The sequence below is a fragment of the Ovis canadensis genome, chromosome 8 (assembly GCF_042477335.2).
Source record: "Ovis canadensis isolate MfBH-ARS-UI-01 breed Bighorn chromosome 8, ARS-UI_OviCan_v2, whole genome shotgun sequence".
Lineage (NCBI taxonomy): Eukaryota > Metazoa > Chordata > Mammalia > Artiodactyla > Bovidae > Ovis > Ovis canadensis.
In genome coordinates this window covers 12,095,708-12,116,506 of record NC_091252.1, presented here as the reverse complement: position 1 = coordinate 12,116,506, position 20,799 = coordinate 12,095,708, and the positions used below count along the sequence as shown (strand labels likewise).

General features: G+C 41.1%; 1 long non-coding RNA gene across 1 annotated transcript in view; it reads right to left on the bottom strand.

The window, feature by feature from the left end:
- Positions 1–6,111: 6,111 nt before the first annotated feature.
- LOC138445199 (uncharacterized) overlaps positions 6,112–20,799 on the bottom strand; it is a 29,759-nt gene continuing 15,071 nt past the window's right edge. Inside the window, exon 3 of the long non-coding RNA XR_011258747.1 lies at positions 6,112–8,644. This is a non-coding gene — a long non-coding RNA (uncharacterized lncRNA). The remainder of the gene's footprint in view (positions 8,645–20,799) is intronic.

The window sequence follows — 20,799 nt, the reverse complement described above, 5'->3', positions numbered from 1 at the left end:
TATATTTAGAGTAAATGAATTTTTGAAGATTTTATTAGAAAAACTAGGAAGAACCGATGAAGACACCAGATGTTGTGTAAAGATATTTGGTGAATGAAATTTTAAAGGGCTAAGAAAAGGAAGAACCAGAAGCTTCTATTGTTAAGGCCGCAGCTCAACCTAGAGCTCTCCTTCAGGCATTACATATTATATACATGAATTCTGCAGATAAAAACCCCAGACCATATGGGTCAGACAGGACAAGCAAATCTTTCTCCTGCTTTTATGTGGACTCCTGCAACCAGCAGCTGTACCAGATACACGTTTGTAACAGACTTAGTCTAGTTCAAGTCACAGAAAGCCAGAGGGAAACTCCTCCTGAAGAATGTGTTGGGAATACTTGCAGAAGAAAATTGGGCTATCAAAATAGAATCTAGATATCTTTAGCTTGAATGCTCTCCACCTGTGTGGCCCAAGGACTCTAGGTTAGTGATTCTCAATTGTTGGGGGTGGGGGGGACATTTTCTTGGGGATGGGTAAGGATGTCATCAGAATTTGAAGGGTGAGAATATGTATGTATTTCAAGATGCAAGTTCAATATACTAACTTAGTAACACAAATTGCAGAGAATGAAGCTCCAGAGTCCTTTAGGTTGGTGGAAATATACAGAAGATAAAATGAGAAAGCACTGTTTAAGAGACAAAGGGTAGGAAATATTGATAAATCGTGTTGAAGACCCATAGGATATAAAGGGTTTGGTAAGAAAACATTTTTCTTTGATGAGATCAAGGGTATTTTCTGTTGGAGCAGTGGACCGGCAGCGTGCGAGCACGGCTGAGAGGAGCTACCCTGAATGAGAGGTAAGGAGCAGCGGCTGCGCTTTGCTGGAGCAGCCGCGAAGAGAGACCCCACATCCAAGGTAAGAGAAACCCAAGTAAGATGGTAAGCACTGAGAGAGGGGATCAGAGGGCAGACAGACTGAAACTACAATCACAGACAACTAGCCAATCTGATCACATGGACCACAGCCTTGTCTAACTCAATGAAACTAAGCCATGCTGTCTGGGGCCACCCAAGATGGCCGGGTCATAGTGGAGAGGCCTAACATGATGTGGTCCACTGGAGAAGGGAATGGCAAACCACTTAGTATTCTTGCCTTGAGAACCCCACGAACAGTATGAAAATGCAAAAAGATAGGACACTGAAAGATGAACTCCCCAGGTTGGTAGGTGCTCAATATGCTACTGGAGATCAATGGAGAAATAACTCCAGAAAAACTGAAGGGATGGAGCCAAAGCAAAAATGACACCCAGTTGTGAATGGGACTGGTGATAGAAGCAGGGTTTGATGCTGTAAAGAGCAATATTACGTAGAAATTTGGAATGTTAGGTCCATGAATCAAGGCAAATTGGAAGTGGTCAAACAGGAGATGGCAAGAGTGAACATCACATTCTAGGAATCAGTGAACTAAGATGGACTGGAATGGATGAATTTAACTAAAATGACCATTATATCTACTACTGTGGGCAGGAATCCCTTAAAAGAAATGGAGTAGCGATCATAGTCAACAAAAGAGTCCAAAATGCAGTACTTGGATGCAATCTCAAAAACAATCACGGTAATCCAAGTCTATGCCCTGATCAGTAATGCTGAAGAAGCTGAAGTTGAACAGTTCTGTGAAGACCTACAAGATCTTCTAGAAATAACACCCCCAAAAGATGTCCTTTTCATTATAGGGGACTGGAATGCAGAAGTAGGAAGTCAAGAAACATCTGGAGTAACAGGCAAATTTGGCCTTGGAGTACAGAATGAAGCAGGGTAAAGGCTAATATAGTTCTGCCAAGAGAACACACTGCTCATAGCAAAAACCCTCTTCCAACAACACAAGAGAGGACTCTACACATGGACATCATCAGATGGTCAACACCAAAAGCAGATTGATTATATTCTTTGCAGCCAAAGATGGAGACGCTCTATACAGTCAGCAAAAACAAGACTGGGAGTTGACTGTGGCTTAGATCATGAACTCCTTATTGCCAAATTCAGACTGAAATTGAAGGAAGTGGAGAAAACCACTAGACTATTTGGGTATGACCTAAATCAAATCCCTTATGACTATACAGAGGAAGTGAGAAATAGATTTAAGGGATTAGATCTGATAGAGTGCCTGATGACCTATGGATGGAGGTTCTTGACATTGTACAGGAGACAGGAATCAAGACCATTCCTAAGAAAAAGAAATGCAAAAAAGCAAAAGGCTGTCTAAGGAGGCCTTACAAATAGCTGTTCAAGGAAGGGAAGCAAAAAGCAAAGGAGAAAAGGAAAGATATACCCATTTGAATGCAGAGTTCCAAAGAATAGCAAGGAGAGATAAGAAAGACTTCCTCAGTGATCAATGCAAAGAAATAGAGGAAAATAATAAAATGGGAAAGACTAGCGATCTCTTCAAGAAAATTAGAGATACCAAGAAAATATTTCATGCAAAGATGGGCACAATAAAGGATAGAAATGGTAGGGACATAACAGAAGCAGAAGATATAAAGAAGAGATGGCAAGAATACACAGAAGAACTGTACAAACAAGATCTTCATGACCCAGGTAATCACGATAGTGTGATCACTCACCTGAGCCAGACATCCTGGAATGTGAAGTCAAGTGGGCCTTAGGAAGCATCACTACGAACAAAGGTAGTGGAGGTGATGGAATACCAGTTGAGCTATTTCAAATCCTGAAAGATGATGCTGTGAATGTGCTGCACCCAATATGCCAGCAAATTTGGAAAACTTAGCAGTGGCCAGAAGACTGCAGTTTTCATTCCAATCCCAAAGAGAGGCAATGCCAAAGAATGCTCAAAGTACTGCACAATTGTACTCATCTCATACATTAGTAAAGTAATGCTCAAAATTCTCCAAGATAGGCTTCAGCAATATGTGAACCATGAACTTCCAAATGTTCAAGCTGGTTTTAGAGAAGACAGAGGAACCAGAGATCAGATTGTCAACATTTGCTGGATCATCGAAAAAGCAAGAGAGTTCCAGAAAAACATCTATTTCTGCTTTCTTGACTATGCCAAAGCCTTTGCCTCTATGGATCACAATAAACTGTAGAAAATTCTGAAAGAGATGGGAATACCAGACTACCTGACCTGCCTCTTGAGAAACCTATATGCAGATCAGGAACAACAGAGAGGTTCCAAATAGGAAAAGGAGTATGTCAAGGCTGTATATTGCCACCTGCTTATTTAACTTATATGCAGAGTACATCATGAGAGATGTTGGGCTGGAGGAAGCACAAGCTGGAATCAAGATTGCTGGGAGAAATATCAATAACCTCAGATATGCAGATGACACCACCTTTATGGCAGAAAGTGAAGAACTAAAAAGCCTCTTGATGAAAGTGAAAGAAGAGAGTGAAAAAGTTGGCTTAAAGTTCAACATTCAGAAAATGAAGATCATGGCATCCGGTCCCATCACTTCATGGGAAATAGACGGGGAAACAGTGGAAACTGTGGCTGAGTTTATTTTTCTGGGCTCCAAAATCACTGCAAATGGTGATTGAAGCCATGAAATTAAAAGATGCTTACTCTTTGAAAGGAAAGTTATGACCAACCTAGATAGCATGTTAGAAAGCAGAGACATCATTTTGCCAACAAAGGTTCATCTAGTCAAGGCTATGGTTTTTCCAGTGGTCATGTATGGATGCAAGCATTGGACTATAAAGAAAACTGAGCACCAAAAAATTGATGTTTTTGAACTGTGATCTTGGATAAGACTCTTGAGAGTCCCTTGGACTGCAAGGAGATCCAACCGGTCCATCCTAAAGGAGATCAGTCCCGGGTTTTCATTGGAGGGACCAATGCTGAAGCTGAAGCTCCAATACTTTGGCCACTTGATGCGAAGAGGTGACTCACTTGAAAACACTCTGACGCTGGTAAAGATTGAGGGCAGGAGGAGAAGGGGACGAAAGAGGATGAGATGGTTGGATGGCATTACCAACTCGATGGACATAGGTTTGTGTGGACAGTGAGCCTGAATCCCAGGGACAGTGGAGCCTGGTGGGCTGCTGTCTATGGGGTTGCACAGAGTCGGACACGACTGAAGCAACTTAGCAGCAGCAGCAGCAGCAGCAGCAGCAGCAGATGACTGGTTGGCCAGAAAACATGACTCTTGAAATTTTTAGAAGTATTTGAGGTTGTACGCTCATTTTATGTGTAAGACTACACAAGAATGAAATGTTAATTAATTGTTAATTAGACTCTTTTAAATGGGAGTCATTCATATCTCTAGTGTTATGAATTATACCTTGAAAAACAGAATCATCAATTCACAAATATGGCCTAAATAAAGTGTTCTGGCTTTTTGTTTTGTTCCTCACCCTGTAGTCCTAACCTCTAAATCTATCCTGCACTCCTGGCCTGTGGAAGCCTTGGTAGGAAATCATGTGGGATCTTTTACTGACTTTCTTTGGGTGGGACTCAGGCAACAGGAAGCACCAGTGGGAGCTCTGAGGGAGGACGAGAGTCTTTGATGTCTCATCTCGGGCAGTAGCCAAGTCCCACCACACTCTGCCTCCTGCTGAGTGTCTTCCTCTCCTCAGCCCCAGCTCCCACTGAACTCTGACAATACCATTGATGTTTCTTCCTGTGTGTCTCCAGCACTGGGAATGCTAATGCCTTCCAGTGAGCAATTTCCGATTGCCATTTTCTGAACACTTTACCATTCTAAATTAATTTTCTTTTGAACTTACTCACACCTATGTAAATCATCTCTTTATTCACGCTTAATATCATTTGCACCCTTTGGAGCTACTTCTTGTCTTCTGGGATTCTGACTGACGTGTGAGGGGATGAGACTTAAGAACACTGGAGTGGAATCTGAAGTAGATTGGCCACTAACTGATTCCGTGATCCCTGTAGAAAATGCTTTAGCTTCTCTGAATGTCTATTTCACCTGTGTAGAAAGGGCAGGACATCATTTCTTGACTCTAAACCATACATGGCATAAATGGTTGTAAGAGATAGTGGCAGGTTGGACTGAGTGACAAGCCTTGTCATCTTTAGATAGTGGAAACAGATCTAAGTACAAACATGCTGCGTTGGAAACTACTCAGGTGCTGTAGGGAAACGTTTATCTTTGTAAGGGAAAAAATACTAAGAAAATTCTCTCTCAAGCCACACATAATCTCAGGCTGGATTTCCTCTAGATAAGGAAAACTGATGCAAGGGCACAGGAAGCTGGGCAGAAGTAGAATTATAAGGACTTCCTGTGAGACAAGGCAGCCATTTCCTCGGTTCAAAGTGCTGTAGTTAAGGAGGGTTACGTCACTGCAGAGATGAGGGTGGGTTGCCATCATTGCCTAACAGCACGTGCAGGGAGCTGCAGCTAACTATGTGAGCAACCCTTGGACTCTAGTTTTAGACCCTTTTAGGTGCCCTTCTGGGGCCGCTGTTTCATTCATTCAGTTTTTAGACCATGTCAGGTTATACTTGCCACTCTTAATGAGTTCTTTAAAAAAAGAAAACAAACAAAACACAACAATTCTCCATTCACAGGTCTCAGAGAGCACAAAAATGAAAGGTTTAAAAACAACCGTGCTTTATATTTTTTTTGAAGAACCACATACATTATAAATAAAACTAGTTATTCATTCAGCTTACAGAGTTCCTCTTTCCTGGAGCGGTCTAAGGTGCTATTAGAGCTATTTGAGAAGGTAAGCTACTGAGATGTCAAATTTGGGGATGAATAGGAGATTATGGAGAAAAAAGTAAGTAGGGAAAAATAAATGAAGAAATTGATGGAGAGAAGAAATATATTTGTAAAGAGGGAAACTGAGAAAGAGTGGGGGACTGGGAGCTAAATTTTACTTAAATGAACAATGATGGCTACATTATGTTAGATTCCTGACTAAACAAAGAAGAAAGGAAAAACCATCTTAGTGATATTTTGAGCAATTTTCATTGAATATTTAATTTGAAAGTAAAATTTCCTAAAGCAATGCTGAAGATGACTCACAAAAAAATCTGTATATAATAGTGGATGAATGAATTTTTGAAAATCTTCAAGGATAGCTGTCTACCAAAATTTAATACATTTTGAAAAAAAAAAGAACAAATGGAATAGTATCCCCACTTGATTTTGTTCATTGTTTTTTATTCATCATGAGAAAGGAAAGGTCAATTGATATGAGCATAGGCATTCTTACTAAAAGTGAGAGCAATCATTTAATTGATGTCTGTGCTGGGAATAACTTTTCTAGGTATAAAAATCCTTCAGCTTCCAAGGCCAAGGAACATGCTCTATTACACCAATGCTATATGGCTTTCTTTCTGAAGTTCTTCCAACTTTTATTAGTTCTGTTTGATTTTATTTGGGATATTTTTTATGCAGCCAGCATCATTTGCACATTAAAGTTCCAAGCAATCCTTATTCCAAGCAGCTTGAATCAATTCAGGTTTGGCATATCAGAGCAAGGCTTAAATGTCTCATTCTATTAATATGTCATCTTTTGGCATGTATACTGTCATTATTCACGGTACTTAATTCTGTAGTCTTCTTCCTTTTCCTTGTTGCCTTATCCATAGCTCATGTCCCTCCTCTCCAAAAATACCAAGAAATTATCTTGGGAAAAGCAATAGATGGCCCAATTTTTTCACATAGAAGCCATCAAAATCTGGGATTGTAGAGATAAAAAATATATGAGAGAAATACCAAAGAAGAGACTGGCCCCCAATTCTCTAGATTCTGATGAATATCATTAAGATATTCCCTCTTGACATTTATCACATTATAAGAAACTCCAAGTGACCCCTTATCTTCATAAAACATTAGTGGCAAAAGATGAGGTGGTTGGATAGCATCACTGAGTCAATGAATATGAAGCTGGGTGAAATCCAGGAGATGGTGAGGGAGGCCTGGCATGCTACAGTCCATAGGGTTGCAGAAAGTTGGACATGACTTATTGACAACAAAAAATGAAATTGTAGATTATAAGTGATTTCCAGTTATTCTGATGCTTTAGCTTTTATAGACATGATACATCATTGTCATGAGAATTGATCTGAAATCAACTTCTTGAATCCCCAAGGGCCTCAATAGCTGAAATTATAGTTTCCTTTTAAATTATCGGCTTTAATTAAAATTTTTCAAATGACTTTTTGCTTAAAAATTTTTGTTTACACCTGTTGAGAATGAAAATCATTGTCATTTCAGCATTTCAGCTCTAAGTGAACAACAGTGACTGCAAATATAATGCATCAGTTTAGTTCAGTTCAGTCGCTCAGTCGTGTCTGACTCTTTGCGACCCCATGAATCGCAGCACGCCAGGCCTCCCTGTTCATCACCATCTCCCGGAGTTCACTCAGACTCAAGTCCATCGAGTCCGTGATGCCATCCAGCCATCTCATCCTTGGTCGTCCCTTTCTCCTACTGCCCCCAATCCCTCCCAACATCAGAGTCTTTTCCAATGAGTCAACTCTTTGCATGAGGTGGCCAAAGTACTGGAGTTTCAGCTTCAGCATCATTCCTTCCAAAGAAATCCCAGGGTTGATCTCCTTCAGAATGGACTGGTTGGATCTCCTTGCAGTCCAAGGGACTCTCAAGAGTCTTCTCCAACACCACAGTTAAAAGCATCAATTCTTTGGCACTCAGCCATCTTCACAGTCCAACTCTCACATCCACACATGACCACAGGAAAAACCATAGCCTTGACTAGACGGACCTTAGTCGGCAAAGTAATGTCTCTGCTTTTGAATATGCTATCTAGGTTGCTCATAACTTTTCTTCCAAGGAGTAAGCGTCTTTTAATTTCATGGCTGCAGTCACCATTTGCAGTGATTTTGGAGCCCAAAAAAATAAAGTCTGACACTGTTTCCACTGTTTCTCCATCTATTTCCCATGAAGTGATGGGACCAGATGCCATGATCTTTGTTTTCTGAATGTTGAGCTTTAAGCCAACTTTTTCACTCTCCTCTTTCACTTTCATCAAGAGACTTTTTAGTTCCTCTTCACTTTCTGCCATAAGGGTGGTGTCATCTGCATATCTGAGGTTATTGATATTTCTCCCAGCAATCTTGATTCCAGCCTGTGTTTCTTCCAGTCCAGTGTTTCTCATGATGTACTCTGCATAGAAGTTAAATAAGCAGGGTGACAATATACAGCCTTGACGTACACCTTTTCCTATTTGGAACCAGAGAGGCCAATCCACACCGTTAAACTGAAATTCAAATTGCACCTATCAGGTATATGATGGTGAGTATTTCTTTTGATGTTTTGTTGGTGTTATTCTTGTTTCCATTAGAATTCTAATGACTTATCAATTCAAAGTGGATTACCAAAAACAGAGTTTCAGTTCAGTTCAGTTCAGTTGCTCAGTCGTGTCGGACTCTTTGCGACCCCATGAATCACAGCACGCCAGGCCTCCCTGTCCATCACCATCTCCAGGAGTTCACTCAGACTCACGTCCATCGAGTCAGTGATGCCACCCAGCCATCTCATCCTCGGTCGTCCCCTTCTCCTCCTGCCCCCAATCTCTCCCAGCATCAGAGTCTTTTCCAATGAGTCAACACTTCGCATGAGGTGGCCAAAGTACTGGAGCTTCAGCTTTAGCATCATTCCTTCCAAAGAAATCCCCGGGTTGATCTCCTTCAGAATGGACAGTTTAGGCTTCCCTAAAAAAAATCAAAAGTAAAACTTTAGACCGAAACATAGTTTCATTTTATAGGTGGTAACAGGACTGGAAAAGGTCAGTTTTCATTCCAATCCCAAAGAAAGGCAATGCCAAAGAATGCTCAAACTACCGCACAATTGCACTCATCTCACATGCTAGTAAAGTAATGCTCAAAGTTCTCCAAGCCAGGCTTCAGCAGTATGTGAATCATGAATTTCCAGATGTTCAAGCTGGTTTTAGAAAAGGCAGAGGAACCAGAGATCAAATTGCCAACATCCGCTGGATCATCAAAAAAGCAAAAGAGTTCCAGAAAAACATCGATTTCTGCTTACTTGACTATGCCAAAGCCTTTGACTCTGTGGATCACAATCAACTGTGGAAAATTCTGAAAGAGATGGGAATACCAAAACACCTGACCTGCCTTTTGAGAAATTATATGCAGGGCAGGAAGCAACAGTTAGAACTGGACATGGAACAACAGACTGGTTCCAAATAGGAAAAGGAGTATGTCAAGGCTGTATATTGTCACCCTGCTTATTTAACTTCTATGCAGAGTACATCATAAGAAACGCTGGACTGGAAGAAGCATAAGCTGGAATCAAGACTGCCGGGAGAAATATCAATAACCTCAGATATGCAGATGACACCACCCTTATGGCAGAAAGTGAAGAGGAACTAAAAAGCCTCTTGATGAAAGTGAAAGAGGAGAGTGAAAAAGTTGGCTTAAAGCTCAACATTCAGAAAACAAAGATCATGGCATCCGGTCCCATCACTTCATGGGAAATAGATGGGGAAACAGTAGAAACTGTGGCTGAGTTTATTTTTCTGGGCTCCAAAATCACTGCAAATGGTGATTGAAGCCATGAAATTAAAAGATGCTTACACCTTGGAAGGAAAGTTATGACCAACCTAGATAGCACGTTAAAAAGCAGAGACATTATTTGCCAACAACTGTTCATCTAGTCAAGGCTATGGTTTTTCCAGTGATATGTATGAATACAAGAGTTGGACTGTGAAGAAAGCTGAGCCCCGAAGAATTGATGCTTTTGAACCGTGGTGTTGGAGAATACTCTTGAGAGTCCTTTGGACTGCAAGGAGATCCAAGCAGTCCATCCTAAAAGAGATCAGTCCTGAATATTCATTGGAAGCACTGATGTTGAAACTGAAACTCCAATACTTTGGCCACCTAATGTGATGAGCTGACTCATTTGAAAAGATCCTGATGCTGGGAAAGATTGAGGGCAGGAAGAGAAGGGGACGACAGAGGATGAGAAGGTTGGATGGCATCACCGACTCGATGGACATGGGTTTGAGTGGACTCCGGGAGTTGGTTATGGACAGGGAGGCCTGGTGTTCTGCCGTTCATATGATCACAAAGAGTTGGACACGACTGAGTGACTGAACTGAACTGAACTGAAGATGTACCAGTGACGCATTACCTTTGGGGGTTTGCTGTTTTCTCAGACAAGAACACTGCAACATAACCAAGCAATTTTTGTTTTCTAGAGGAAGGGCATTTTTGGCTAGTGAAGCCAGTTATAAAAAGGTGTGAAGGAACAGGGAAGGGGAAAGGGAGACCCGGCGGGCACAGAGATGTGTTGGGAGAGGGAAAAGGGAACCAGAGAATGGGGTTTGCCGTCAAGCTGAGAAATGTAACTTTTATCTTGAGGATGAGTGTGGAGATGATGGAGAGACGGAGAGGGAGATATTGACTCAGGGTGTGACATGATCAGAAGTGCCTGGATTTATTTAATCCAGGTTTCCCCTGGCACGGCCGAGTCTCCAAGTCACTCTGGAATTCTCCCCTCCAGTCACTGGCTGAGAAACAGACAGGCAGCCATGAGCCAGAAGGGCACTGGGTTACTTAGAGCTCCCTTCTTGCCTGGGAAATGACTCCTTTGCTTAATTCAAAGGAAAACTGAACTTGCTCATAAAATTTCTGTTAGATGACCTGTCAACATATTTGTTTGAATAGAATCAGGAGATCAGAAGAGCAATAGCTCTTCCTCATTATGCATCTGTTTCATGTCCTTTGCTGCACTGAAGACACGTTTGAATTTCCTAGCCAATTCTGACTGAATGGAAACTCAAATCCTACAAATATGGACAGAGGCATTATATTGTTATTAAGGAACTTTTCTTAATTTATTCCTCTTTCTCATTTTTCATTAGGATTATGCAGATGTGGACTTAAAAGAACTCTCTCAAGCAGGCAGCTATGTTCACTGTTCAAATGGGTGATTATTCTTCTAAGCCAGTCTTACCCTCAAGGAAAGAGGAAGGAGAAAAAGAGGAGACAGAGAGATTCAGTTGCTGCCCCAGGCGCAGTGTGTTCTCACTGGAGAATGCATCAAGATTTCCAAACTGGAGGACTGTCCCCATGGCTGATATTTTTAGATTAGTACTGAAAAATCAGAGACGTTATCTGGAAAACAATCAAACAAAAGAGCTTCTCAATCTACATTGATAGAAACCCACATTATAGACAGGGTTATTACTAAAATGCATAGTAGGCAATCAAATATTTTTAAAATAAATATTGAGCAAATATTCTCCTGGAAGTTGAATGACTTATGGACATACGGTGTTCCAGTGTAAGACTGAACTATCTGGCCGTGTCTCTTTGTGGGAATTTTGCGGCTTTGGTCAGGTTATGTTTGGTTTTGCTTGCTTCTGTTTGCTTGGTATCAAAGATTTGAAATCCAAGTGTAACTTATCCATTTTGAGACCTCTGACTCAACAGAGCATACTCACAATATGTTTTCACTGTTAATTTATTCAGTGGCACTGTGTTAGCCTGTTTTGGTAAACCAATGAAGTAAGATAACCCCTGGCCTTCAGGAATATTTAGTTCACAACAAAGGAGCATTTCTTAGAAAGTATGAAAGTGAGATCATTTGGAACACAGCTCTAACAGTAGTCCACTAGCTATCTACTCCTTTATTTCAATAAATTTCCAGCGTTCTCAAACATGGCACAATTTAGGTGTTTCTTCCTGTCTGCCTCTAAATAATATATTCAGGTTTCTCCCTTAAAAAGTCATGCCTTTGAACACTTTGTCTTGTTTGCAGCTTTCACAGAGAAACTTCTTGAAAAATGAGTCTCTGTTATTTCCATCTCCCCACCATCCACTGAAACCATCTTTCTGTCAACTGTTGATTATGACCAGCACCCCATCCCTGACTCTGCTCAAGTAGCCCTTGTGATGTTGTTAATGATTGCTGGATACAAAGACTTTTTCCTTTTTATGTTTTTGCTTTTTTTTAATGTTTGCTGAATAAAACACTTTGCCCCTCCCCTGTCCCTTTCTTATGAGTCTCTTTCCTGCTTCCTAGGATATTAGCACATTCTAGAAAACTGAATGGTTGCTCTCTCCCTTGCCTTCTCTGTGCCTTCCTTCCTTCATCTAGTTCTCAGTTTTCCTTCAGAGAATAAAATTTCCCATCATCCTCAGTTCACATGGTCCCAGAGAGGCTGGCCCAGCTTCTTGGGTCCAGGGCTGGGCACCTGGCCCTGGCCTCTACAATGGGCATATCCTATCCCGGTCCTCCCTGGAGGATGGCATGGCAACCCACTCCAGCATTCTTGCCTGGAAAATTCCATGGACAAAGGACCCTGGCGAGTTAAAGTCTATGGGGCCACAAAGAGTCAGACACCACTGAGGGATCAAATCTGTCTGTACTTTTATTTAACCATTTATTTAACATTCAGATCATCTGAACTTCAATAATTTTAACAACTTTAACCTTAAAATTTCTGAAGTTGTTAAATCCTCAGGAATTTTAAGTTCAAACAACTCCAATGCACAAATGCCTCTATTTTGAATATCCGTTTGTGTTTCTTGGCTGAATCAATTATTACTATGAAAACTGCCAAACAGTAAGTTTTATAGTTCAGTTCTTCCTTCTGTCCTTATTAGTTGGCCTTGTAAACCTAAAGAAGAGCTTATTTATGAACTCATTGCTGAACTCATTATGAATTATTGATACCTAGCAATGAGTATTGATACCTAACAATGAACAGTATGAAAAGACAAAAAGATAGGACACTGAAAGATGAACTCCCCAGGTTGGTAGGTGCCCAATATGCTACTGGAGATCAATGGAGAAATAACTCCAGAAAGAATGAAGAGACGGAGCCAAAGCAAAAACAACACTCAGTTGTGGATATGACTGGTGGTGGAAGTGAAGTCTGATGCTGTGAAGAGCAATACTGCATAGGAACCTGGAATATTAGGTCCATGAATCAAGGCAAATTGGAATTGGTCAAACAGGAGATGGCAAGAGTGAACATTGACATTTTAGGAATCAGCAAACTAAGATAGACTGGAATGGGTGAATTTAACTCCAATGACCATTAGATCTACTACTTTGGACAAGAATCCCTTTGAAGAAAAGGAGTAGCCATCATAGTCAACAAGAGTCCAAAATGCAGTACTTGGATGCAATCTCAAAATGACAGAATGATCTCTGTTTGTTTCCAAGGCAAACCATTCAATATCACAGAAATCCAAGTCTATGCCCCAACCAGTAACGCTGAAGAAGGTGAAGTTGAACAGTTCTATGAAGACCTACAAGACCTTCTAGAACTAAAACCCCCAAAAGATGTCCTTTTCATTATAGGGGACTGGAATGCAGAAATAAGAAGTCAAGAATATCTGGAGTAACAGGCAAATTTGGCCTTGGAGTACAGAATGAAGCAGGGTAAAGGCTAATAGAGTTTTGCCAAGAGAATGCACTGGTCATAGCAAATACCCACTTTCAACAACACAAGAGAAGACTCTACACATGGACATCACCAGATGGTCAATACCTAAATCAGATTGATTACATTCTTTGCAGCCAAAGATGGAGAAGTTCTATACAGTCAGCAAAAACAAGACTGGGAGCTGACTGTGGCTCAGATCATGAACTCCTCATTGCAAAATTCAGACTTAAATTGAAGAAAGTAAGGAAAACCACTGGACCATTCAGGTATGACCTAAATTAAATCCCTTATGATTATACAGAGGAAGAGAGAAATAGATTCAAGGGATTAGATCTGATAGATAGAGTGCCTGAAGAACTATGGACATTGTACAGGAAGCAGTGATCAAGGCTATCCCCAAGAAAAAGAAATGCAGAAAGACAAAATGGTTGTCTGAGGAGGCCTTACAAATATCTGAGGAGGAAGAGACGTGAAAGGCAAAGAAGAAAAGGAAATACATATCCCTTCTGAATGCAGAGTTCCAAAGAATAGCAAGGAGAGATAAGAAAACCTTCCTCAGTGATCAATGCAAAGAAATAGAGGAAAACAACAGAATGGGAAAGACTAGAGATCTCTTCAAGAAAATTAGAGATACCAAGGGAACATTTCATGCAAAGATGACTATGATAAAGGACAGAAATGGTCTGGACTTAACAGAAGCAGAAGATATTAAGAAGAGGTGGCAAGAATACACAGAAGAACTAAACAAAAAAGACCTTTATGACCCAGATAATCACAATGTTGTGATCACTCACCTAGAGCCAGACATCCTAGAATGTGAAGTCAAGTGGGCCTTAAGAAGCATCACTATGAACAAAGCTAGTGGAGGTGATGGAATTCCAGTTGAGCTATTTCAAATCCTAAAAGATGATGCTGTGAATGTGCAGTGCTCAATATACCAGCAAATTGGAAAACCCAGCAGTGGCCACAGGACTGGAAAAGGTCAGTTTTTATTCCAATTCCAAAGAAAGCAATGCCAAAGAAAGTTAAAACTACCACACAATTGTACTCATCTCACATGCTAGTAAAGTAATGCTGAAAATTCTCCAAGCCAGGCTTCAATAGTACATGAACCGTGAACTTCCAAATGTTCAAGCTGGATTTAGAAAAGGCAGAGGAACCAGAGATCAAATTGCCAACCTCTGCTGGATCATTGAAAAAGCAAGAGAGTTCCAGAAAAACATCTATTTCTGCTTTATTGACTATGCCAAAGCTTTACCTGTGTGGATCACAATAAACTGTGGAAAATTCTGAAAGAGATGGGAATACCAGACCACCTGACCTGCCTCTTGAGAAACCTGTATGCAGGTCAGGAAGCAACAGTTAGAACTGGGCATGGAACAACAGATTGGCTCCAAATAGGAAAAGGAGTGCATCAAGTCTGTATATTGTCACCCTGCTTATTTAACTTATATGCAGAGTACATCATGAGAAATGCTGGACTGGAAGAAACACAAGCTGGAATCAAGATTGTTAGGAGAAATATCAGTAACCTCATATATGCAGATAACACCTTGCTTATGGCTGAATGCAAAGAAGAACTAAAGATCCTCTTGATGAAAGTGAAAAAGGAAAGGGATAAAGTTGGTTTAAAACTCAACATTCAGAAAATGAAGATCATGGCATCCAGTCCCATCACTTCATGGAAAATAGATGGGGAAACAGTGGAAACAATGACAGACTGTATTTTTGGGGCTCCAAAATCACTGCAGATGGTGACTGCAACCAGGAAATTAAAAGACACTTGCTTCTTGGAAGAAAAGTCATGACCAACCTAGACAGCACATTAAAAAGCAGAGACATCATTTTGCCAACAAGGTCTATCCAGTCAAATCTATGGTTTTTCCAGTAGTAATGTATGGATGTGAGAGTTGGACTATAAAGAAATTGAACACTGAAGAAATGATGCTTTGAACTGTGGTACTGGAGAAGACTCTTGATAGTCCGTTGGACTGCAAGGAGATCCAAGCAGTCCATCCTAAAGGAGATCATCCATGAATATTCATTGGAAAGACTGATGCTGAAGCTGAAACCCCAATACTTTGAGCAGCTGATGGGAAGAACTGACTCATTGGGAAAGACCCTGATGCTGGGAAAGATTGAAGGGGGAGGAGAAGGAGACGACAGAGGATGAGATGGTTGGATGGCATCACAAACTCAATGGACATGAGTTTGAGTAAACCCTGTGAGTTGGTGATGGACAGGGAGGCCTTGTGTGCTGCAGTCCATGGGATTGCAAAGTGTTGGACACGACTGAGTGACTGAACTGAGCTGAACTGAGCACTGAGTACAAATTCATTGATACCTAGTTTTAGCCAATAGATTGCAAACCATTATTATCATAACTTATTTTGATGCTCAAGTTGTCCATAATTTGGCCAGTAGGAGGCTCTTTAAACTGGCACTTCTTACCTTCTCTGATGTTGGGAAAAATTGAGGGCAAGAGAAGAAGGGAATGACAAAAGATAAGATGGCTGAATGTCATCACCAGCTCAATGGACATGAGTTTGAGGAAACTCTGGGAGATGGTGAAGAACAGGGAAGCCTGGTGTGCTGCAGTCCAAGGGGTCGCAGAGTTGGACAGGTCTCAGTGACTGAACAACAGCAAGAACCTTCTCATATATCCTCATGATGCTCTATGGATTGCTTTTTAAGGATTTTTAGTTCCTGTGCAAGATGATTATTCTCTGTATACTTGCATATAGTCTACGTTCCCTGTGTAGGCAATTGTTCTCTTACTGCCTTTGCTGCCTATCCCCTTGTGTAGGGGCACTCCTCACCCTACTTTGGCTCTGGGATCTATCCCATCCTTGTCACACCCTTTGTGGACTTGGTCAGTAGGTATTATATACTTTTACATATTGCTCAACTCAACTTTGCTGCCATTTCTTGAGTTTTGTGTCAGGAGTTGGCCATAGAGTACATATTGTTGACCTTTGGACCACATATTTTCCATTGCATCTGCAACTGTTCGACTCTGTCATAGCAAATGAATGGATGTGGCTGTGTTCCCATAAAGCTTTGTTTACAGCCAGCCAGCCCACAGATTGCAGTTTGCTGATCCCTGGTTTTTGTTCATGAGAATTCACCCTTTTGGGCCATGGTTTTCTTGTAATGTCTCTATTTTGGTATCAGGGTGTTGGTGCTGGCTTCACAAAATGAGCTAAGAAGTGTTCCCTCCTCTTATTTTCTGGAAGAAATTTTGTCAAATTGTTATTATTTCTTCCTTAAATGTTTGGCAGAATTCACCGTGAAACCATCTGGGCCTGGAATTCTCCATCTGTCCACTGTTTCACAAAGCAGGCCCTAGTGACCAAGAGTTCATCTTATAACAAGCAGGAAGAATGCTTGGGGAGACCCCAGGAGTGAATCCTTCTCTGACCAACATTTTTTTATAAGCCAAAGTAACTGAAAGAGAATTTTTAAATTTTTTGATACCGTGCAAAACTTTCTCTGAAATTCCTAGTTGGAAGTTTGATTCATTTTGCATAGGAAATAAGCTGTTTTACTTTTGTAAATTGAAAAAAAGTGTAGAAAAGGAGAGTTAAAATTTTATTATCTATTATATAAATATTACAAACCTAACAAGCAGGCAATATAAAAGATATTCTGTCATATGTTTCATTACAGAGATATTAATGCATATGATATTCTTAGGTTAACAATTGAACTTATTGTTGTTAAGTCGCTAAGTCGTGTCTGAGCCTTTGTAACCCCATGGACTGCAGCATGCCAGGCTTCCTGATCCTCCACTATCTCCCGGAGTTTGCTCAAGTTCATGTCCATTGAGTTGATGATGCTATCTAAATGTTAAAATCTTGCAGTGACATTTTATCTCATGGTAATGAATCCTGGATGTCAGCTGAAATTACTCTTGAAATATTCCAATGAGAAGGAAGGAAGTCCAAACCCTTCATACAATTCTGATAACTTTCCAATAGCATACACTGAAAACTGAACCTTCTTGGACACATTGAATGATTAGTGGCCCAAGTGGATAACATCATAATTAGCTCATCTACAGGTAATCGGCAATGCACCTTTGACCTGCTGGAAACAAGTAATGATTAAAATGTATGTATGTGGCCTGTAGTAATATTAGGAACATTCATCTTCCTTACTTTTTGTCCCTAGCCAGCGAATTTTCTATGTCAGGTGCTGTAATGAAAGCAGCTAGGGAAATGGGGGTTCGGGTTTACATTCACACTGCAGTTATATATACTTATAGTATATTTTGCTCCTACCAACTGAGTAGGAGAAGCCAAGTCTAAAGTTAATGATCTTTTTGTTCTTGCACTGAATGAACCCCTGTCCTCTGACCAAACTGCCAAAGGCATGTTTATGCCATTCAGTTTGCACACTGAATGAGTTGTTTCTGTTCCATGGACTATGCCAAAAGATACTGTGTGCTTCCTTAGTTCTAAACCGTCATCAGTCTGGCCTGCTACAGGCATTGAGTGGAAAGACGGATGCTGTGCTGGGCATCTTTCTTTTGTCCCTTCAGAGTCACTCTTTCTTATTCTTTGCCCTTCTCTATGGCAAGCAGGCTGACTTTTAGGGATTGCATCAATGATCTCTCTTGCTCTCTCATTATGGGTGTGATGAGCCCATGGGAGGCACCCCTGCTTGTGGGTTTTCAACTGGTTGATTGTGTGCCTTTCAATTGGTTGATTGTGTTGATTGGTTGAGGGTGTGCCTTTCAATTGGTTGATTGTGTTGATTGGTTGAGGGTGTGCCTTTCAATTGGTTGATTGTGTTGATTGGTTGAGGGCGTGCCTTTCAATTGGTTGATTGTGCTGATTGGTTGAGGGTCCCAGACCCTTTAAGATGGTCTTCTCCACACAGTTCTCTTGATAGACCTGCCTCTCCTTCCCTCTTCAGGCTCAGGAGTGGTAACTACCCCCCAAGCCCTTGTGGTTTTCCTATGCCCTACCCACACCTCTGTCAACCATTTTTCTTAAAGTTCTCATATTTTCTTTATTGAGCATTCTATCTGTTTCTTGCTGGTATCTCAGCTGACACAGAGGATCACCACAACAAATCTCTTCAATCTTTTAATCTCTCTGATACCATGCCATAATAGTTCTTAGCTTGTCTTCCATAGATTGAAACCAATTCAACAGAAAATTCCTGCAATAAGAAAACTGGGAAGTCAACCTTGTGTTTCCAGTAGACATTAGTGTTCTATAACGTTTTGGAGTTCACTTTATCTCTGGCTCTATACACCTTAATGTCATGTTTGACTCTCTTTTTTTAAAAAAAAGTGGTGTGGTTTTTTTTTTTTTTTAAATTCAGTTCAGTTCAGTCGCTCAGTCGTGTCGGACTCTTTGCGACCCCATGAATCACAGCACGCCAGGCCTCCCTGTCCATCACCAACTCCCGGAGTTCACTCAGAATCACATCCATTGAGTCCCTGATGCCATCCAGCCATCTCATCCTCTGTTGTCCCCTTCTCCTCCTGCCCCCAATCCCTCCCAGCATCAGAGTCTTTTCCAATGAGTCAACTCTTCGCATGAGGTGGCCAAAGTACTGGAGCTTCAGCTTTAGCATCATTCCTTCCAAAGAAATCCCAGGGTTGATCTCCTTCAGAATGGACTGGTTGGATCTCCTTGCAGTCTAAGGGCCTCTCAAGAGTCTTCTCCAAAATTATGTATTTATTATTTGTATGGCTGCATTGGGTTTTAGTTGCAGCACAAGGGATCTTCAATGCTACATGCAGGATCTTTTGCTGTGGCTCACAGGTTCTCTAGTTGTGGCGTATGGGCTCAGGAGTTGTGGTGCTCAGGCTTAGTTGCCTTGTGGCACGTGGGATCTTAGGGAGTGAACCATACAGTCCCTGCCTTGGAAGGCAGATTCTTAACCACTGGTCTGTCAGGGAAGTCCCAACCCTCACATACTAAATAGAATGAGCTCTCCTTAAAGGCTAGTCCCCTCCAAACTAAAAGATGAGGAAGAATCATCCAAAGTCCTTTGTGTAGCAAAATATATGTTAGATCTAAGAAAGCTTCTGTAAGGATGATGCATGCTTTTAAAAACAGGGTGAATAGATAGCAGTTATAATGAGACATTTCTCTGCATCGTCCTTATCCAGTGGAAGTTCTTGTCCAACTCAGGCCTGCTGCAAATTGGTCTACTTGAAGCTGCGTGGTGCTGGCTCTCTTTTCCATCCCCTTGCTCTGGTACATGGGATAAAATATCTTACCACTGAGAATTGCCTCTAAATGTGTCTCTTGATGCAGGATTTAGATAATGAAGTCAAAGCTCATTGGCTGACAGCTCATTATCCTTGAACCATCCTAAGAATGAATGTTCCTTCGGAACACCTATGGTCCTGTCTATGCGGGGACCCCTGGCTGATCTGTTTCACCAGCCTTTAGAACACGCTGAGAGAAACATTTGCTACTCTCTAGGGGCTCTGCTATTCTATAGGGAAGCAAAGTGGGTTCCCTGATGGCCAAGCCAATTCTTGGTTGTATAGCTTTGCATAAATTACATACAGTCTCTAACCTTAGCGTCTTCATTTGTGAAATGGAGTGTATAATATTATCTACTTAATGGAATTGTGATAATGGAATGGAATAAAATAATATATGAAGCATTTAGCATGGTGTCTGACACAAAGTAAGCTTTAAAAAAGTGTTAGTAATTTTTTTATTATTATGAAAGGGCTTAAAAGTTTGTAAATTGTTCCTATTCGTTTTGCAATTGGAGTATAATTGGTTGTGTTAGTTTCTGCTGCACAACAAAGTGAATCAGCTATATGCATACACATAGCCATTCCCTCTTGAGCCTTCCTCCTCGCCTCCCCCCTCCCACCTCTCTAGGTCATCAGAGAGCACTGAGCTGAGCTCCCCACACAATAAAGCAACTTCCTATTAGCTATCTTACACATGGCAGTGTATATATGGGCTTCCCAGGTAGCTCAGTGGTAAAGAATCTGTCTCCTAATCCTGGAGATGCAAGAGATTGGGTTCAATCCCTGGGTCAGGAAAATCCCCTGGAGAAGGAAATGGCAACTCACTTCAGTATTCTTGCCTGGAGAATCCTGTGGACAGAGGTGCCTGGTGGGCTATAGTCCACAGTATTGCAAAGAGCCAGTCATGACTGGACAACTGAGAATGAGCGGAAGTGTAAATGCTAGTCTCAGTTTGTCCTATCTTCCCCTTCCTCTCGAATCCATAAATCCATCCTCTATATCTGGGTGTCTATCCTTGCCCTGTACATACTTTTATCAGTACCATTTTTCTATCAATTTTGAAAATTGTTCGCATTCTTTATTTTTTTTAAACTTAATTAATTATTATTGGCTTCTCTGGGTCTTTGATGCTATGCACAGGCTTTCTTTAGTTGCAGCGTCAGTTCAGTTCAGTCGCTCAGTTGTGTCCGACTGAAGGTTGGGACCCTCAGGGT